The sequence below is a fragment of the Onychomys torridus genome, chromosome 2 (assembly GCF_903995425.1).
Source record: "Onychomys torridus chromosome 2, mOncTor1.1, whole genome shotgun sequence".
NCBI lineage: Eukaryota > Metazoa > Chordata > Mammalia > Rodentia > Cricetidae > Onychomys > Onychomys torridus.
In genome coordinates, this window is record NC_050444.1 from 136,703,493 (window position 1) to 136,721,382 (window position 17,890).

Consider the following 17,890-nt stretch of genomic DNA (forward strand, 5'->3'; position numbering starts at 1 on the left):
GGCTTCTGCTTCTTAAAAGCCATCCAAATAAATAGCCATTCAAATGTATGTATATTGTCTTGTTTTCTTTCATTTTTGAAGAATTCCTTACAAATGAATCCAAAAGCTGGTGTAAGCCCTAAGAAATCTCGTTCTGTTGTCAGTTTAAGACAAGCGAGGAGGTGGTAGTGCACACCTTTGATCCCAGCACTCGGGAAGCAGAGGCAGATGGATCTCTGTGAGTTCGAGGCCAGCCTGGTCTACAGAGAGAGTTCCAGGACAGTCAGAGCTACACAGAGAAACCCTGTCTCCAAAAAATGAAGAAGAAGAAGAAGAAGAAGAAGAAGAAGAAGGAGGAGGAGGAGGAGGAGGAGGAGGAGGAGAAGAGAGTGGAGGGGGGAAGGAAGGGAGAGAGGGAAGGAGGGAGGGAGGGAGGAAGAAAGGAGGGAGGGAGGAAGGAAGGAGGAAGGAAGAAAGGAAAGAAGGAGGAAGGGAGGGAGGGAAGGAGGAAGGAAGGAAGGGAGGGAGGGAGGGAGGAAGGGAGGGAGGGAAGGAGGGAGGGAGGAAGGAAGGGAGGGAAGGAGGAAGGGAGGGAAGGAGGAAGGAAGGGAGGGAAGGAGGAAGGGAGGGAGGGAAGGAGGAAGGGAGGGGAGGAGGAAGGAAGGAAGGAAGGAAGGAAGGAAGGAAGGAAGGAAGGAAGGAAGGAAAGGCAGACAAGTCTTGCAGGTACTTGCCAAGCTTCTGTCACAGCACTTTGGGGCTTCTAGGAATCACTCCAGTTTTTGGAGTCACTCCTGGAACTGAAGCTACAGGCACTGTGGGTGCTGGGAATTGAACCTGGGATGTCTGGAAGAATGTGCTTAACTGCCGAGCCATCTCTCTGCTCCCCTTCATTTTCTTCTTTCTTTCTATTCTTTTTCCCAAAGCCTAAGCATAGGCTGGGCCACTATGCCTTTAATCCTTGCACAGACAGGTGGATCATTGTGAGTTTGAGGCCAGCCTGGTCTACATAGCAGATTCGAGGTCAGTCAGGCTACACAGTGAGACCCTGGGTATGCTTTCCTTGATGCTCTGAGCTTCCTGACTCTCACTGAAGCTCCCCCAGCCCTTCCACCATGGAGCTGCACACGATCGGCACAGGTTTCAATTCTCTCTTTCTCTTCTACCTTCTCCTGCATTTGCAGCTTGCTTTCTCTGTTGTTTTTCTCTTAGATCCTAATAAAATTGTCCCCAAGCTTCAGAGAGAGAGACAAATGTTGGGTAAGCGGCGGTGCTCGGTGTGGCCGACGGAAGAGAGCGCTGGATGCTGGGGTGGTGGAAGAATCATGAGCCATGGTTACCTTTTAAGACCTTTATTAGGAGAGAGAGAGAGAGAGAGAGAGAGAGAGAGAGAGAGCTCACAGAGGGAAGAGAGAAAGAGAGAATATGGTATGGGGAGAGAGAGCACAGAGAGGGGATGCCGGCTTTTTAGGCTGGGACGCCGTCACAGGCTGATGATGTAATAAGGACATAATTCTTACAACAAGGCCTTGTCATTTAGTGCAGGCAAGCCTCAAACTCAACATCCTCCTTCATCAAATCTCCCAAGTTCTGGAATTTCAGAAATGGGTCACCAAACCTAGCACAAAATCCAGAGATGCTGAAGTCTCTCTGTACACTCGTCTTTCATGGGGGGAGATTCTGAGGTAGATGGTAGACTGAGCCCCCGAAAGGCAGACTTTTCCATGTCAACTTGACTGGATCTGAAACATCTAGGAGACAAGCCTCTAGACACAGCTGTGAGGGTTCTTCTAGTCTCTGGGCAAACTTGTGAGGAATTCATTATGAAGTTTCAGTGGGAAGACCCACCCTAACAGTGGGCAACACCCTCCCCTAGGCTTGGGTCCTGGACTGTATAAGAAGAAGAAAGGGAACTCAACACAAGCGTTCATCACTCTTGTGTTGACCAGCTACTTAAGATCTCCAACCCTGGCCTGTGCTATGGTGGACGGTACCCTTGAACTGTGAGCTGAAGTAAGCCCTTTCTCCCTTAAGTGGCTGTTGTCAGGGGTTTATTACAGCATCAAGAGAAGAAATTGACACACCCCAGTGGAGCTCCAGATGTGGACTCTTATTTCCTCTGGAAAGATGAAGTGGGAGGGAAAAGAAGAGGGAAAGGATATGAGGTTGAGAAGTGTGGCGGCACTCCTGCTGAGCGGCACCCGGCCTGGCTCCAGAGAATGGCACCTGCCCTAATCCATCTTTTGTTTAGCAGACACCTTTTGTTCCCCTTGTTGCCTTATGTGAATCCTGTCTGGGAGTCTTCTGGGACACAAAGGCCTATGCAAAACTTGGTTCAGGAAATCGGGGAAAACCGTGGTACCTGATGAATCAAGGGATTGCACTTGGCATTGTATTTTTGGGAGTTTCTTTCAGGTTGTTTTGAACATATGGAAATCAACTGGCTACACTGTAAATATTGAGAAAAATAAAAATGCCCTGGGCTAAGAGAAAGTGCTTCGCTTCTGAGAGACTAGATCCTCCTGCAGCCTCAAAAGGCTAGATCATTCTTAAGGTACCTCTGAGTCTTCATTCAATGGTCAGGTCCCGTGTGAACCCACACAACACTTCCTACTAGAGAAGGACAAGGGTCACCTGACACCCACCCCAGCCACACATAGTCCTTCCTCTTGTATCTGAGCATCTCTCCGCATCTCAACACGTTGGCAGAGCAGGAATCCAGGGAAGGTTTCACGGAGTCCTTACTGCTTAGCCTTATCAGGCCGTGATCAACTGGTGGGTGGTGACATCTGAAAGTTCCACTAGGGTTGTGGAGGTCTGCTTCCAAGATGACACATTCACATGATTGTGGCAGGTAGTCCCAGCTTGTCATGTTTGCCGGAATGTCCTCAAGATGTGGCTGTTGTAAAATGAGAAGTTGAAGACACTATTTATAACCTAGCCTCTGAAGCAACACGTATATCAGCCATTGTCTGTGGGTCACAGCTCTGATTCAGAGAGGGACACTCTTACACAAGGGGATACTATGACATGGGGTAGCCAGCCCCCCAAATGGCCCCAGATTGCTTCATTTCTGATAGTTGTGGGGGGTTTGTCCTAAAACAGCTTGACCACACAGCTGCCATAACAGGCTTAGAGGCCCAGATACAGCTTCTGGCAGGTAACACCTGGATCCAGGAAAAGCCATAAGCTGACCCCACCCAGTGGGGCCTGCATCTAAGAGGAAATACCTGACTTTCCAAACATTTCCTATACCCCTAGACAAATGTCAGTCAATCAGGGTCCTGAACCCCAGAAATCCCCTCACCTCAGCCTCTGCTATGATAAAAACTCTACCCCCTCCCCCAGCTCAGGGCGCTCTGCTCTCACCGATGCATCGGAAAGATAGAGAGACCAAGCCCCGGAGTTTGAAAATAATAAAGGCTCTTTGCTTTTACATACGGGATTCGGTCTCTGTGGTGATCTTTTGGGGGTCTCCGTGATCTAGGCATAACAGGGGAAGGGATGGAGAAAAGTGGGGGGGGAACCCAGATCAAACAAAACATACATACAAAAGCAACTTGTCAATAGACCGCAGTGTCTCCTAAGAGCTTTAAGCTTCGACAAACAAAAGAAGCAAAGCAACCAAACAAAACAAAAACAAACAAACAAACACATTATTGTTACTGTTTTGTTGTTTTTCGGACAAGATCTTACTACATATTGTGGTCTGACCTGGAACTTTCTATGTAGACCACAGGTCAAGCTGCCTCAAACTCATAAGAGACCCACCTGTGGTGATATAGTGTGTGCCCCAACAAAATTTACCTGAAGATCAGAGAACAGAACAAGCCATTAGATTAAACACAGAGGCCTGGCAATGGTGGCACACACCTTTAATCCTAGCACTGGAGAGGCAGAGATCCATCTGGATCTCTGTGAGTTCAAAGCCACCCTGGACTACATGAGATTGACTCAGTCTAGGAGAGAAAACAGAGCCAGGCAGTGGTGGCACACATCTTTAATCCCAGTCCTGGGAAGCACACACGCCTTTAATCCCAGGAAGTGATGGCTGGACAGAGAAAGGTATATAAGGCATGAGGAGACAGGAACTAGAGGCTTTTCAGCAGAGGCGTCCCTTTCAGCTAGAGGCTCCTCTGGCTGAACTCTTTCGGATGAAGACTCAAAGACATGCAGTCAGAGGATTGGTGGAGTTGGCAGCGAGGTGAGACGCGGCAGTGACTTGTTCCTTTGTCTCTCTGATCTTCAGGCAAATTTTATTAGGGTGCACAATAGATCACACACCTACTTCTGCTTCCTGAGTGCTGTGCTGCCACACCTGGGTCTTAAGTACATTTGTTTGTTTGTTTACATTTCATATGCATGGGTGTTTTGTCTGCACATGTGTTTCTGCACCACTTGCATACACAGGCCAGAAGAGGACATTGAAACCCCTGGGACTGGAGTTACAGCTGCGAGCCACCATGTGGGTGCTGGGAATTAAACCAGGGTCCTCTAGAAATGCAGTCAGTGCTCTTAACTGCTGAACCACCCCTCCAGTCCCTTACAGACATGTTAAAAGATAAAACTCAAGAATTGCAGGTGTGATGGACACCTTTACTCCCTGAACTGGAGAGGCTGAGGCAGGGAGTTTCAAAGTTTGACACCAGCCTGGGGTATATCTAGAGACTCTCCTAAAAAAATAAACAAACAAGCTCCGCCCTCCCTCGCTTACTCCCTCCCTCCCTCCCTTCCTTCCACCCAACCACCCTCCCTCCCTCCCTGGCTTTCTTTCTTTCAAGACAGGTTCTTTTTAAAAATTAATTAATTACTTTATTAATTTGTTTGTTTGTTTGTTTTCTGTTATCAGCTTAATACAGTACAAATTCTTACCCTAACAGTGAAATGTTTCACTGAGGCTTCCCCAGTAATTGAGTAAAACCAAAACTTATTATAAGCCACAGTCATCCTAGGGTCCCCCTTGCTATGTAGCCTCCCTGGATCTGTGGGTTGCAGTCTTATTGTTCTTTGCTTTATATCTAGTATCCACTTAGGAGTGAGTACATACTATGTTTTTCCTTCTGGGTCTGGGTTACCTCACTCAGGATGATACTTTCTAGTTCCATCCATTTGCCTGCAAATTTCATACTGTCAAGACAAGTTCTTACTACATGTAGCCCTGGCAGGACTGAAACTACCTACACAGAGCAGGCTGGTCTTGAACTCCACCTGTCTCTGCCTCCTGAGGGCTGGGATTGAAAGTATGGGTCAGCCAGGCGGTGGTGGCACACGCCTGTAATCCCAGCAAACGGGAGGCAGAGGAAGGTGGATCTCTGTGAGTTCGAGGCCAGCCTGGTCTACAGAGCTAGTCCAGGACAGGCTCCAAAGCTACAAAGAAACCCTGTCTCGAAAACAAACAAACAAACAAAACAAGTATGTGTAGTTAGAGTTTTTCTGCCTGGCCCAGTCAGGACAAATCTCTCTTATCCACCAGTCCCACAGTCATTCAGACCCAACCAAGAAAGCATATAGAGACTTATATTGTTTAGAAACTGTATGGCTGTGGCAGGCTTCTTGTTATCTACTTCTTTTATCTTAAATTAACCCATTTTTGTTTGTTTATACTTTGTCACATGGCTTGTGGCTTACCAGAGTCTTTACACATTGCTTTTTATGGCGGTGGCTGGCGGTGTCTCTCTCCAGCCTTTTATTTCCCAGAATTTTCTTTTCTCTTGTCCCGCCTACACTTTCTGTTTGGCCACTGGCCAATTAGAACTTTATTTACACAGAGCGATATCCACAGCAAGTATGGGTCACTACACCCGGCTTTACAAATAACTTTTAAAACCTACAAAAACGTTGAGCTGTTATTAAGTTAGTTTGGGACTATGTGTCTCAGGACTGGACTGGCCTCTTCATTTGAGTGACTCTGGGCAGAAGTGTGTGGAGTGGTTTCCTGTGGGCACTTTGGAGAGAAGTAGGTCCCTCTGTGTAGAGACAAAAATATTAGTTGCCTTAGAGAAAAGGAAAAACACTTGAAAATGTTTTCATAAAGAAAGGAAATTGAGCTGGGCGGTGGTGGGACACACCTTTAATCCCTGCACTCAGGAGGCAGAGGCAAGCAGATCTCTGTGAGTTCGAGGCCAGCCTGGTCTACAGAGTGAGTTCCAGGACAGGCACCAAAACTACACAGAGAAACCCTGTCTCGGAAAAAAAAAAAAAAAAAAAAGAAAGAAAGAAGGAAGGAAGGAAGGAAGGAAGGAAGGAAGGAAGGAAGGAAACTGAACACCAAACTGTCACTCTGAACTCAGAGCCATCCCCACCCTGAAATGGCGTGTGCTGGTCTGTTCAAGCTGCCTCACCAAACTCCCATGAACTTAGAGCTTAGAGACAATAGAAACTTATTTCTCACACCAGACGTGGTATCGCATGCTTTAATCCCAGCACTTGGGAGGTGGAAGCAGGAGGATCTCTGTGAGTTTAAGACCAGCGTGGTCTACACAGCAAGTTCCAAGATGGCCAGGACTGTATAAAGAGACCCCCATCTCAAAAACAAACAAACTATTGAACAAACAACAAAAAGAAAACCTCATTTCTCAATGTCCTGGAGGCTGTGGCCAATTGAATGTCTGGTGAGTGCCCTTTTCTGTCTCATAGATGGCCACCTCACTGTGTGGTAGAAAGGGGCAAAGAGGCTGTCTGGGTCTCTTTTCCAAAGACACTGACCGCATTCATGAGGGCAGACCCTCATGAGCTAATTTCCTCTCACAGGCCGCACATTCTAATCTTATCCACTGCTGACTGTTACCACAGAAATCAGGAGTTGGGAGAGACCAACGTCCAGACTACAGCAGTCTGAATCTTCACTCTTTCTCTGCTCAGCAAAACGTTCCACGTGGGATAAAGCTTCTCCCACTGTGGGAATAGTGCAGCCATAGCTCAGGAGTGTGAACTTATCACCTGCTTTCTGGGTGACCTTGTAAAGCACACCTCCACAGTTGCTAGAAGGGCACATCCCTGGGATCTCCCTTTCAGAGAACACTGCCCACAGGCTACAGGGGTCACACCTTCAGACCAGCAGCTTTCAGGAGCAGCCGGATACTTCAATATTGCCAGGAGTGATTAGGCAGGCTGGGTACACAAATACCAGACCTTCTTTCCTTCCTTCCTTTCTTTCTTTCTTTTTAAAAATAACTCTGTGTGTGTGTGTGTGTGTGTGTGTGTGTGTGTGTGTAAGCAGGTACAGAGGCCAGAGGAAGACATCAGGTATCCTTCTCTATGACACTTGGGGTCAGAAAGCCCAGTACTGGGGTTACAGGTGTGTGTGTGTGTGTGTGTGTGTGTGTGTGTGTGTGTGTGTGTGTGTGTGACTCTGGCCAGCTTTCATGTTGGGTGCTGGGTGTTGAAAGTCGGAGCCTCATATACACACCACAAGAATGCTTACCCACTGAGCCATCTCCCCAGGCACAATGTCTGGCTCTTTCTATACTAAGAAGACTTTTCTATCTACTCTGGACCTGATCATGGTTCCCTCGGAACTGAAAGATTGCCATTGGCTCTTTTGCTGTGGAATAATCTTTTTGTGCAGTGAAGATGTGTCACTTTGATTGGTTTATTAAAAAGCTGAACAGCCAATAGCTAGGCAGGATTTTCGGGACAGAGAAGACATTGGGAAGAAGAAGGGAGATGCCAGGAGAGCAGGCAGGATGGGCAATACAGAGATGAGGTAATAAAGCCATGAGGCAGAAAGTAAATTAATAAAAATAGGTTAAGGGGCTGGAGAGATGGCTCAGGGGTTAAGAGCACTGTCTGCTCTTCCAGAGGTCCTGAGTTCAATTCCCAGCAACCACATGGTGGCTCACAACCATCTGTGATGAGATCTGGCGCCCTCTTCTGTGTACATAATAAGTAAATCAATCTTTTAAAAAATTAGGTTAAGTTAGAAGAACTAGTTAGAAACAAGCCTAAGCTATCGGGCGAGCTCTCATAATTGATAATAAGCCTCTATGTCATGATTTGGGTTCTGGCTGGAGGGACAGACTCACAACATCCATTCCTCCTTCCTCTCCCCTTTCCTTCATAGGTCAGAGCCCCATCTTATGTCACCCAGTTCCTGGGGAGATGGGAACAAACATCTACTCACCTCAGATTGGAAACCAATGACAGGCCGAAAAGTACAGATACTAGCCAGAGTTCATCTTGGCGAACCAGTGAATTTCATTGGCAGTTACAGGAGTATGGGTGAGGGGTTACAGGCACAGAAATGACTCCAGCCCACTCCAGCATGGGTGATAGCTCACAAAACCTGGAAACTTGGAGCTCACTGTACAAGTTGCAGGCTGCTCAGCAGAGGGGAGTTGTCTTTCTCAGACAGCTGGACTGGTCTAGGCAGAGCTCTCCCTCTTGCAGACAGCTCAGGTGGTATCTGTTGCTTCCAGGTGGTTTGGCTGGTCTTCGCCTCCTCTGGGCAGCTCAGCTTGCCTAAGGACTTCCCTTTGGAACATTCAGTGTCTTAACAAGCTTCCCTCCAAGATGAAAGGTTTTAATCCCAAGGGAACTGCTCCACAGTACTCTCTCCACAGTCACAGGGTCCTCTCTGCTCCCTGCCATCTCTTCTTCCAAGCTGGTTCTCCAGGAAATCCCCTGTCCCTCTAACTGGACTCAGTCCCTGTCTCCATGAGGAGCTAAGGTGGCAGAGCCTTCCCAGGCCATTGACCCGTGTCTGTCCACACTCAGGAGAGAACAGGACCGGTATTATAGTCTTTTTGTTTGTTTGGTTGGTTGGTTTGGTTTGGTTTGGTTTGGTTTTGGTTTGGTTTGGTTTGGTTTTTGGTTTTTTTGTTTGTTTGTTTGTTTGTTTGGGTTTTTTGTTTTGTTTTGTTTTGTTTTTTGTTTTTTGTTTTGTTTTTTTTTTTTTTTTTTTTTTGTTTTTTTTTTTGAGACAGGGTTTCTCTGTGTAGCTTTGCGCCTTTCCAGGAACTCACTTGGTAGCTTAGGTTGGCCTCGAACTCACAGAGATCAGCCTGGCTCTGCCTCCCAAGTGCTGGGATTAAAGGCATGTACCGCCACCACCGCCCGGCTGGCATTATAGTCTTAAAAGCCTCCATCATCGCTAAGAAGTGTAGTAGAAGTGTGGTTTCCCTGACAATGCGGAGGACCTGGTAGGCTCCAATTTCAGCCACATCAGCTACTTCCCAAGACCTTGACTCTCACAACCTTTCATCGGGCCTCCGTATGAAAGCATCAGAGAGGGGTTTGGAGGCAGAGAAAAGAGCCTTTGGGTTCTGACCTAGTCTCTGCTACTGACTGTCCTTGCTCCATTTGCACCGTGGGACTTTGGTTTAACCTTGGTGGGGAAAGGCAGGAATGGCTGTTTGGGGCTTTAAGGAGATGGTGCAGCAGGTAAAGGCACCTGCTGCCCAGCCTGGTGACCTGGCTCCGTCCCTGAAAGTTATACGGTGAAAAGAACCAACAGCAAGTTGTTCTTTGACATCCAAACTGTGCACACTCGTGTACACACACTCATGCACACACAGAGGGGCACACACACACACACACACACACACACACACACACACAGAGGGGCACACACACACACACACACACACACAGAGGGGCACACACACACACACACACACATGCACACACACAGAGGGGCACACACACACACAGAGGGGTGCGCACACACACACACAGAGGGGCACACACACACACACACACACACACACACAGAGGGGCGCACACACACACACAGAGGGGCACACACACACACATGTATGCACACACACAGAGGGGCACACACACACACACACACAGAGGGGTGCACACACACACACACACAGAGGGGCGCACGCGCGCACACACACACACACGCACACAGAGGGGCGCACGCACACACACACACACATGCACACACAGAGGGGCACACACACACACACACACACACACACACACAGAGGGGTGCACACACACACACAGAGGGGCACACACACACACACACACACGCATGCACACACACAGAGGGGCGCGCACACACACACACACGCATGCACACACACAGAGGGGCGCACACACACACACACAGGCACACACACAGAGGGGCACACACACACACACACACACACACGCACACACGCACACACACAGGCACACGCACGCACACACGCACCATAAAATGGAAGGCAGGAAGGAATTCCTTAATGGTCTGGGGATGTAGCTCAGTTTGTAGAGTACCTAACTGGCAAGCATAAAGCCCCAGGTTTGATCACCCACATAACACAAGGTGTAGTGGTACACACCTGTGGGCTCACTATTGAGAGGTAAAGGCAGGACGATCATAAATTCAAGGTCATTTTTAGCTACTCAGTGAGCTAAAGACTAGCCTGGTTACATGAGACCCTGCTCCTTCTATTACCACCACCACCATCACATCCACCACCGCCACCACCTCCACCACCTCCATCACCTCCATCACCTCCACCACCACCTCCACCACCACCATCTCCACCTCCACCATCACCTCCACCACCTATACCACCTCCACCATCTCCACCACCTCCATCACCTCCCCCACCTCCACCACCACCTCCACCACCTCTACCACCTCCACCATCTCCACCACCACCACCACCACCTCCACCACCACCTCCACCACCACCATCTCCACCTCCACCATCACCTCCACCACCTATACCACCTCCACCATCTCCTCCACCACCACCTCCACCACCTCCACCACCACCACCACCTCCACCTCCACCACCACCTCCCCCACCTCCACCACCACCACCTCCATCACCTCCACCACCTCCACCACCTCTACCACCTTCACCATCTCCATCACCTCCACCTCCACCACCTCCACCACCTCCACCACCTCCATCACCTCCACCACCACCTCCACCACCTCCACCTCCACCATCTCCACCACCTCCACCACCTCCACCTCCACCACCTCCACCTCCACCACCTCCACCACCTCCACCATCTCCACCACCTCCACCACCTCCACCTCCACCATCTCCACCACCACCACCACCACCACCACCACTTCCACCTCCTCCTCCACCACCTCCACCACCACCACCACCACCACCACCACCACCCAAAAACAGAAAGAAAAACATTAATTACAGTGGTAGGACTTAATTATTGTGGTGATACACACCCATAATTCCAGCTCTCAGGGATGCTGGGGAGGAAGGATCTCAAGTTTGAAGCCAGTCCGAGCTACATAGCAAAATTCTATCTGAAACACAAAGAAACAAAGATGGACCAGACCAGATAGTCCATAGGCAGGTAGCTACTGTCCTCCCATGCTACAGATAAGGCCCAATTCTAAGGGGAGCTGGGCAGCTTCCGGGATCCAGGAAGATCCAAGAACCAGGAATGAGCATCCTGTCCTCATGTGTGAGCATAGCAAGGACCAGGTTCTTCCTCTATCTTTGCCCCACCCCACAGCCATCAAACTTGAGGAAGCTTAGCTCTTCCCTGCCTCCCACAGTGTCCTGGTCCTGCTGACATCATGCACACATGGAAGAGAAATCTGTGAGATTCCAGAGGAGCTCGAGTGTGGGAACCAGGATACATGTTGCTGGCACCGCCCCAGGCTGAGACTACTCCGGAGCCCCTGGGTGCTGCCAAGGGGGCTCTGGAATGTGTCTGGAGCCTCTGGCTTCCTCCACAGAAGGCTGTCCCTTAGGGCCTGGGAAAGTTGGGAGGTCTGAAGGTCATTCCAGCTCAGCCATTTCAGGACTTGGGTTACTTCAACATGGGAATGGAGACTGGGTGAGCATCCAGCCCCAGGGCTGCCTGTCACTCTCCGAAATCCTCCTCCTCTCTGGACAATATGACCATCATGACCTCTATAGTCCATGGCTGAGAAAAAGGAATCAAGCCAATATTGTCACCCACATTATGCAGAAAAGGAATAGGGAGTATGTGTATGTGTTAAGACAGACAAATAGACAAAGACAGATGGTCTCACTCTCATCTCCACCAGCCCCAGGGGAAGCTACGCATTGCCTCTTCCACACATGTGGCTCCCAGCAGCTGCACATTCCGTCAATGACCAGCTGTGGTGGCAGCTGTGGAGGTGGGGGAGTGAGCACTGATGGGTCCCAGGAGGGAGGGGGAGGGGGGAAGAGGACAGGAAGGGCCTGAGATGAGCAGGGGTCAGGGGGTGAGCAGAGGAAGCTCACAGTGTTCCCAGGCTGGAACACAGAGTGGAAAAGCAGCCGCTAGGAAACTGACATCTGGGCCTTGGCATAGAGGATCTGGGGAGGTCAGGGCAGCCCCAGACTGCCCTAACTATTGCTCGGAGCATGAAGAGAAAGGCTATGTAGTGAGATACACGGGCCTGAATCTCAGGCAGACCTCGCAAGAGACATGGGTCTGGGAATGACCGTAGGAGGTGAAGCTATGGGTGTGAAGGAATCACCTAGGGAGAAGATGGGTAGAGACAAAGACTGACCATAAGACGCGGCCTCCACACACCAGGCACTGTACTGTGTTTCATTCATTTCATCCCTACAAGGCTACAGCAGGAAGATTTTCAGCATAGCCCACTTTATAAATGAGGAAAGCAAAGGCTTACTGTGAGCACCGGGAAGTATTCCTGGCCCTCTGTGGATCCCAAGGCCTCAGACACAGAGGAAGCCGCAAGACACTGCAAGAGGTCATATGGCCCCAAGGTGCTACGGGCAAAGGGACAGTCCTGGTGGTGACTGCAGTCTTCCCAGTGGTCACACACAGCACTGCCTCCTCCACAGAGAAGACAGAGACCTTCAGGGTCCCTCCCGCTCTGTCTTATCCCTTGACATTCAACCATCCTGTGCCAAACGCCTACTATGTGCCAGACTCTGGCAGACGATGGGGGTTGACAGTAATCAAGCCTGGCACAGTTGCCACTTTTATGGGGTTCCAAAGCAGTCCTTAAGACAGACATAAATTGTTGCACAATTCTTTTTTTTTTTTTAAGATTAATTTATTATGTATACATTGCAGAACACCAGAAGAGGGCACCAGATCTCATTACAGATGGTTGTGGGCCATCATATGGGTGCTGGGAATTGAACTCAGGACCTCTGGAAGAGCAGCCAGTGCTCTTAACCTCTGATCCATCTTGCCAGCCCCATGTTGCACAATTCTTAATTTACCAGCTGCTGCCAGAGCATCTCTGACCTCCTGAGCCCCTGTTTTCCCACAGTATGAGAGGCACCGCAGTCAGCCCAGCAAAGGGCTCTGGAAAGCTGGTTCCACATCTGGCACACATGATGACTAACCATTTGTAGCCTGGGCCACATCTGTTTGGTGATCTGAGAGAAGATGGGACTGACCTAGTGTGACCTCAGGGACCGAGAAAGTGCCATCAGAGCTGGAACGGCTCCCTGAATATCTCCAACTTGACAAAGGAAGTGGGGGAATAGCAGCCTTTCCCTGTCCTCCTCCTCTTAGACTGGGGCTGTCTGCAGGACACTCCCCAGACTTACCCCTCTGCCTGCAGGTGAACCCTTCACCATCAGCCAACAGATGGCTCCTGTTGGCCCTGGGATGGCTTGTGTTCTCTCTCCCACTGACCCATTCCCAAGATACACCCACTTCTGCGTCCTCAGAACTTCAGACAGATCAGCAAGTACGAGGGATCCTCAGCACTGGGCATACAAGCATGCACCACCACACTCAACTTTTTCTTGTTGTGTTTATGTTTTTGTTTTTTAGACAGGGTCTCACTATGTGACCCTGGCTGGCCTGGAACCCAACTCATAGAAATACACCATGCCCGATTGGTGAAATTATTAAGGCCACTCCATGTAGTTAAAGGGAGGTTTATTTTGTGGGGTAACCTACAAATAAAGGGATAGGTTATAGGGTCTGGCAAAGGTATGGCACAGTCTGGCGGTGTTCTCTGGAGAACTCTGCTCAGTCTACCTCCTGCGTCCAGCATCCCAGAACCAAGACAGAGAGACCTCCTCTCTATCTTGGGTCTTCCGCTTCCTCCTCCACCCCACCTTGTGGGCATGACCATTACCGAAGCCTCAATGGGGGTTGGAACTTCCAGGCTAAGGCTGGGATGGCTATCCACTACAAGGCCCAGCGTTGAAGCCTTTGTGTAATGCCTACCCATCTTAAAACAAAGTAAAAGCAAACAGACCCTAGCTAGACTTGACTCTCCTCTTGCCCTGGCTTAGTGTCCTGCCCCAGTGAAGCTTCTCAGCTGAGGGTAATGGCAGCACATAGTTATTACACACCTATTACCTGCTGTCCTTAGTTAGGGTTTCCATTTCTGTGAAGAGTCACCATGACCATGGCAACTCTTACAAAAGATAACATTTAATTGAGTTGGTGGCTTACAGATTCAGAGGTTCTGTCCATTATCATCATGGTGGGGAGCATGGTGGCTGGGAGCATGGCAGCATACAGGCAGACATAGTGCTGGCTACATCTTGATCAGAAGGCAACAGGAAGTAGACTGTAACACTGAGTAAAGCTTAAGCAAAAGAGACCCCAAAGGCTGCCCCCACCATGACACACTTCCTTCAACAAGACCTCATCTCTCAATAACATCACTCTCTATAAGCTTATTAGAGGCCAATTACATTCAAACTACCTCACCTGCCAAATATGTTCCAGGTGCTGGATAATTCAGCAGTGAACACTAGACACATATTTCTGTTGCCACTCAGCTTACCTTCTTATGGGACCTGGACAGTAAATAACTAGACATATCTAACATTATGTAAATTATGTTGACGGATGCTGTGGGAAAGGATATGGTGAGGTGGAAGGCATAGACTGATTGGAGCCTACTGGCTACAGGGCAGTGAGGAGAGTCCTCTCTGGGGATGTGACATTTAAGCAAAGACCTGGATGGAGTGAGAGCTGATAAGATCTGATACAAGCAAGATTCTGGGAAGAAAGGTCAGCACATTCAAGGCTCAGAGTCAGGCAGGGAACAAGCATGGAGCTTGGGGGAGGAAGGAAAGAAGGCTGAAGCTGGGTCAGGAGCCTGGCAGAAATGGGCAGGATGAAGCTGAAGAGATAGTCAAGGGCAAGAACTAACCGGATGACCATACCTCTGGTGTCCCCTGGACCATTCTGGAATAAATACTAGTACTGCATCCCTTCAATCTTAAAGATGCTGAGGGCTACATGATAAATTATACACACACCCCAAGTAGGCACATGGAAAGCAGCTAGCATTTGGTTTAAGATGTGATGAGAAGCCTATGGGTGGTACAGAGTGGGAGGTGACATTTTAAAAGATCACAACCACTGGGTGGTGGTGACAGCGGCGGGTGGCTGCACTCCTTTAATCCCAGCACTCGGGAGCTCAAAGTCAACCTGGTCTACAAAGCAGGATCCAGGATAGTCAAATGTTACACAGAGAAACCCTGTCTTGAACCTCGTCCCTGAAAAAAAAGGGGGGGTCACAGCCAAGTCCTGGCAGCCCTCTTTGGGTTCCCAGGGTGCCTTCCTAGTTCTCCTAGTCTTCTGGGTATCCTCCCCTTCCTGGGCTACTCGCTTGCAACCTGCCCTGCTGTCTCTTCTCCAGAACCTTTCAGGTGTGTTCAGCCTTTTACATTGCGGCATGGCATTGTCAACTACAAAGTTCATACTCAAGAGCTGTGCAATAGAGGTTCTTTCTTTCTTTCTTTCTTTCTTTCTTTCTTTCTTTCTTTCTTTCTTTCTTTCTTCTTTAACACACAAAAAAATCCACTGTTTTAAGTAAACTTTTGATTTTGTGTTGGGTACAAGTGGTCCATGATCTACAGGTTGGACATGCCTGTATGGAGTTTCTTTGATCGGTACTTCTCAGCTGGGGCTGATTTCTCTCATTTGGTATTCTCTGCATTTTTTTTCTGGAAAATGCTACTTGCATCTCCTGGGACGTGGCTAGTGTTTAACCAACTATAGGCCACAGAAGAGCCCCATGCAGCAGTTAGCCAGCCTTGAATGTTAGTAGTGGGAAGGTTTGAGAAGCCCTGTGCTGAGTTAGCACTAGCCAATAAAGGCATCAGAGGACGTGCACATACAATTAAAGATGTGCTAGGCACCACAGCAGAGGTAGAAAAAAATTCAGGTATAACGGCTCACACCTGTCATCTTGGCTCTCAGGAAGCTCAGGCAAGAGGCTCTTGAGTTAACATCATCCTGGACTATGTACTGACGTCAGAAAGAGGACAAAAGAATAGGGAGATGAGGATGGAAAGAGGAAGTGAAAGAAAGTAGTAGGATTTAAAAAACATATAAGGTGCCGGGCGGTGGTGGTGGCACATGCCTTTAATCCCAGCACTTGGGAGGCAGAGGCAGGCGGATCTCTGTGAGTTCGAGGTCAGCCTGATCTACAGAGAAAGATACAGGATAGACACCAAAACTACACAGAGAAACTCTGTCTCAAAAAACCAAACATAGAGTTGGCTATTTAGCTCAGTGGTAGAGCACTTGCCTAGCAAGCACAAGGCCCCAGGTTCGATACTCAGCTAAAAAAAAAAAAAAAAAAAAAAATTCATGGGATGGAGAGATGGCTCAGAGGTTAAGAACACTGACTGCTCTTCAAGAGGTCCTGAGTTCAATCCCAGCACCCACATGGTGGCTCACAACCATCTGTAACAAGATTTGGCAACCTCTTCTGTGTACATAATAAATAAATCTTTTTTAAAAAACCAAATATATATGTGTGTGTGTGTGTGTGTGTGTGTGTGTGTGTGTGTGTGTGTGTGTGAAACCCTAGGACCTTCGTGGTGGAGGGAGAAAATGAACTCCTACAATCTGCCTTCTGATCTCCACAGGCAGGCACACACACACACACACACACACACACACACATACACACACATGTGTGCATATATACTTGCACATACTAAATAAACAAATAGGTGTAATTTTTTTAGATTCTGTTGTGTTACACTCTGAAATTCAAGCCATTCCTGTTCCAAGTTCCTCACAGCTGTGTGTGGCTCAAGGCCGTTGTGTTGATGGCACAGATGGAGCTCAGCGCTGGGCTGCATAGCCTAATGTCTAGGAGCTCCATAAGATAGCAAAGCCTAGTTATTCGCCTCTGGAGTCAAACTGCAGGGTGAAATCCCAGCTCCTCTTCCTTTGCCTGTTGGCCATTGGCTGGGTTATTCTTCCTCTCTTCTCTCGTTTGTAAAGGTGAGGAAATTATCAACAGCACTACTTGGTCAGCTAGGGGTTAAATGAATTAGAACTTACAGAACACTTAGGACCTTTCCTCACTTAGGACAAGTACTCACCAAACAGTAAATAATAGGCTCCATCTCTCCATCCGTTTGTCCACTCCCATAGCTTTAAAAGCCATCTATTGCCTAATAACTTCCAAACTTAGTTCTTTTTTGAGGAACCCCATACTCCCTATTTAACTATGCAGTATATTTTGAGGACTTGGGACATCTCTTGTGAACATGCCCACCACAGAGTCCTCACCTTCCCCCCAAATCCACCAACCCTTGCTATCTCAGCCAATTACGCGGAGCAATCATCTGCCTTTCTAGGAAATGCATAGTGCACACATTGGGCAACCTCTATACTGGGTGAGGTTTCCACTACCTTGGCATGTGCCCACAGAAATTATGTGAGAGCATTTGGAACAGTGGAGTGTGGCTTCCTGACCCTGGCTGTTCATGCCAGGTGGCACGTCTGTACTTCTGTCTGTGTTCGTGAGTTTCTGTACTTGGCCCAGTGGTTGTGTGTGGGTCAGTATGGCAGAGGCCTGTTGTTTCCCATCAGGAAGTGGCTGCAAGCAGATGTTACTGTGGAGTGAAACAGACTACTTCACCTGACCAGCCCCACTTTCCTACACCAAAGCTCGATTTCTTCTGTGCCTACCCCAGTGAGCAGGACAAAGGGAAGGGACTTCCCTGATGGACCAACCTCTACAATCTCCCTGTGCCCTGCAAGATGTTCACCTCTG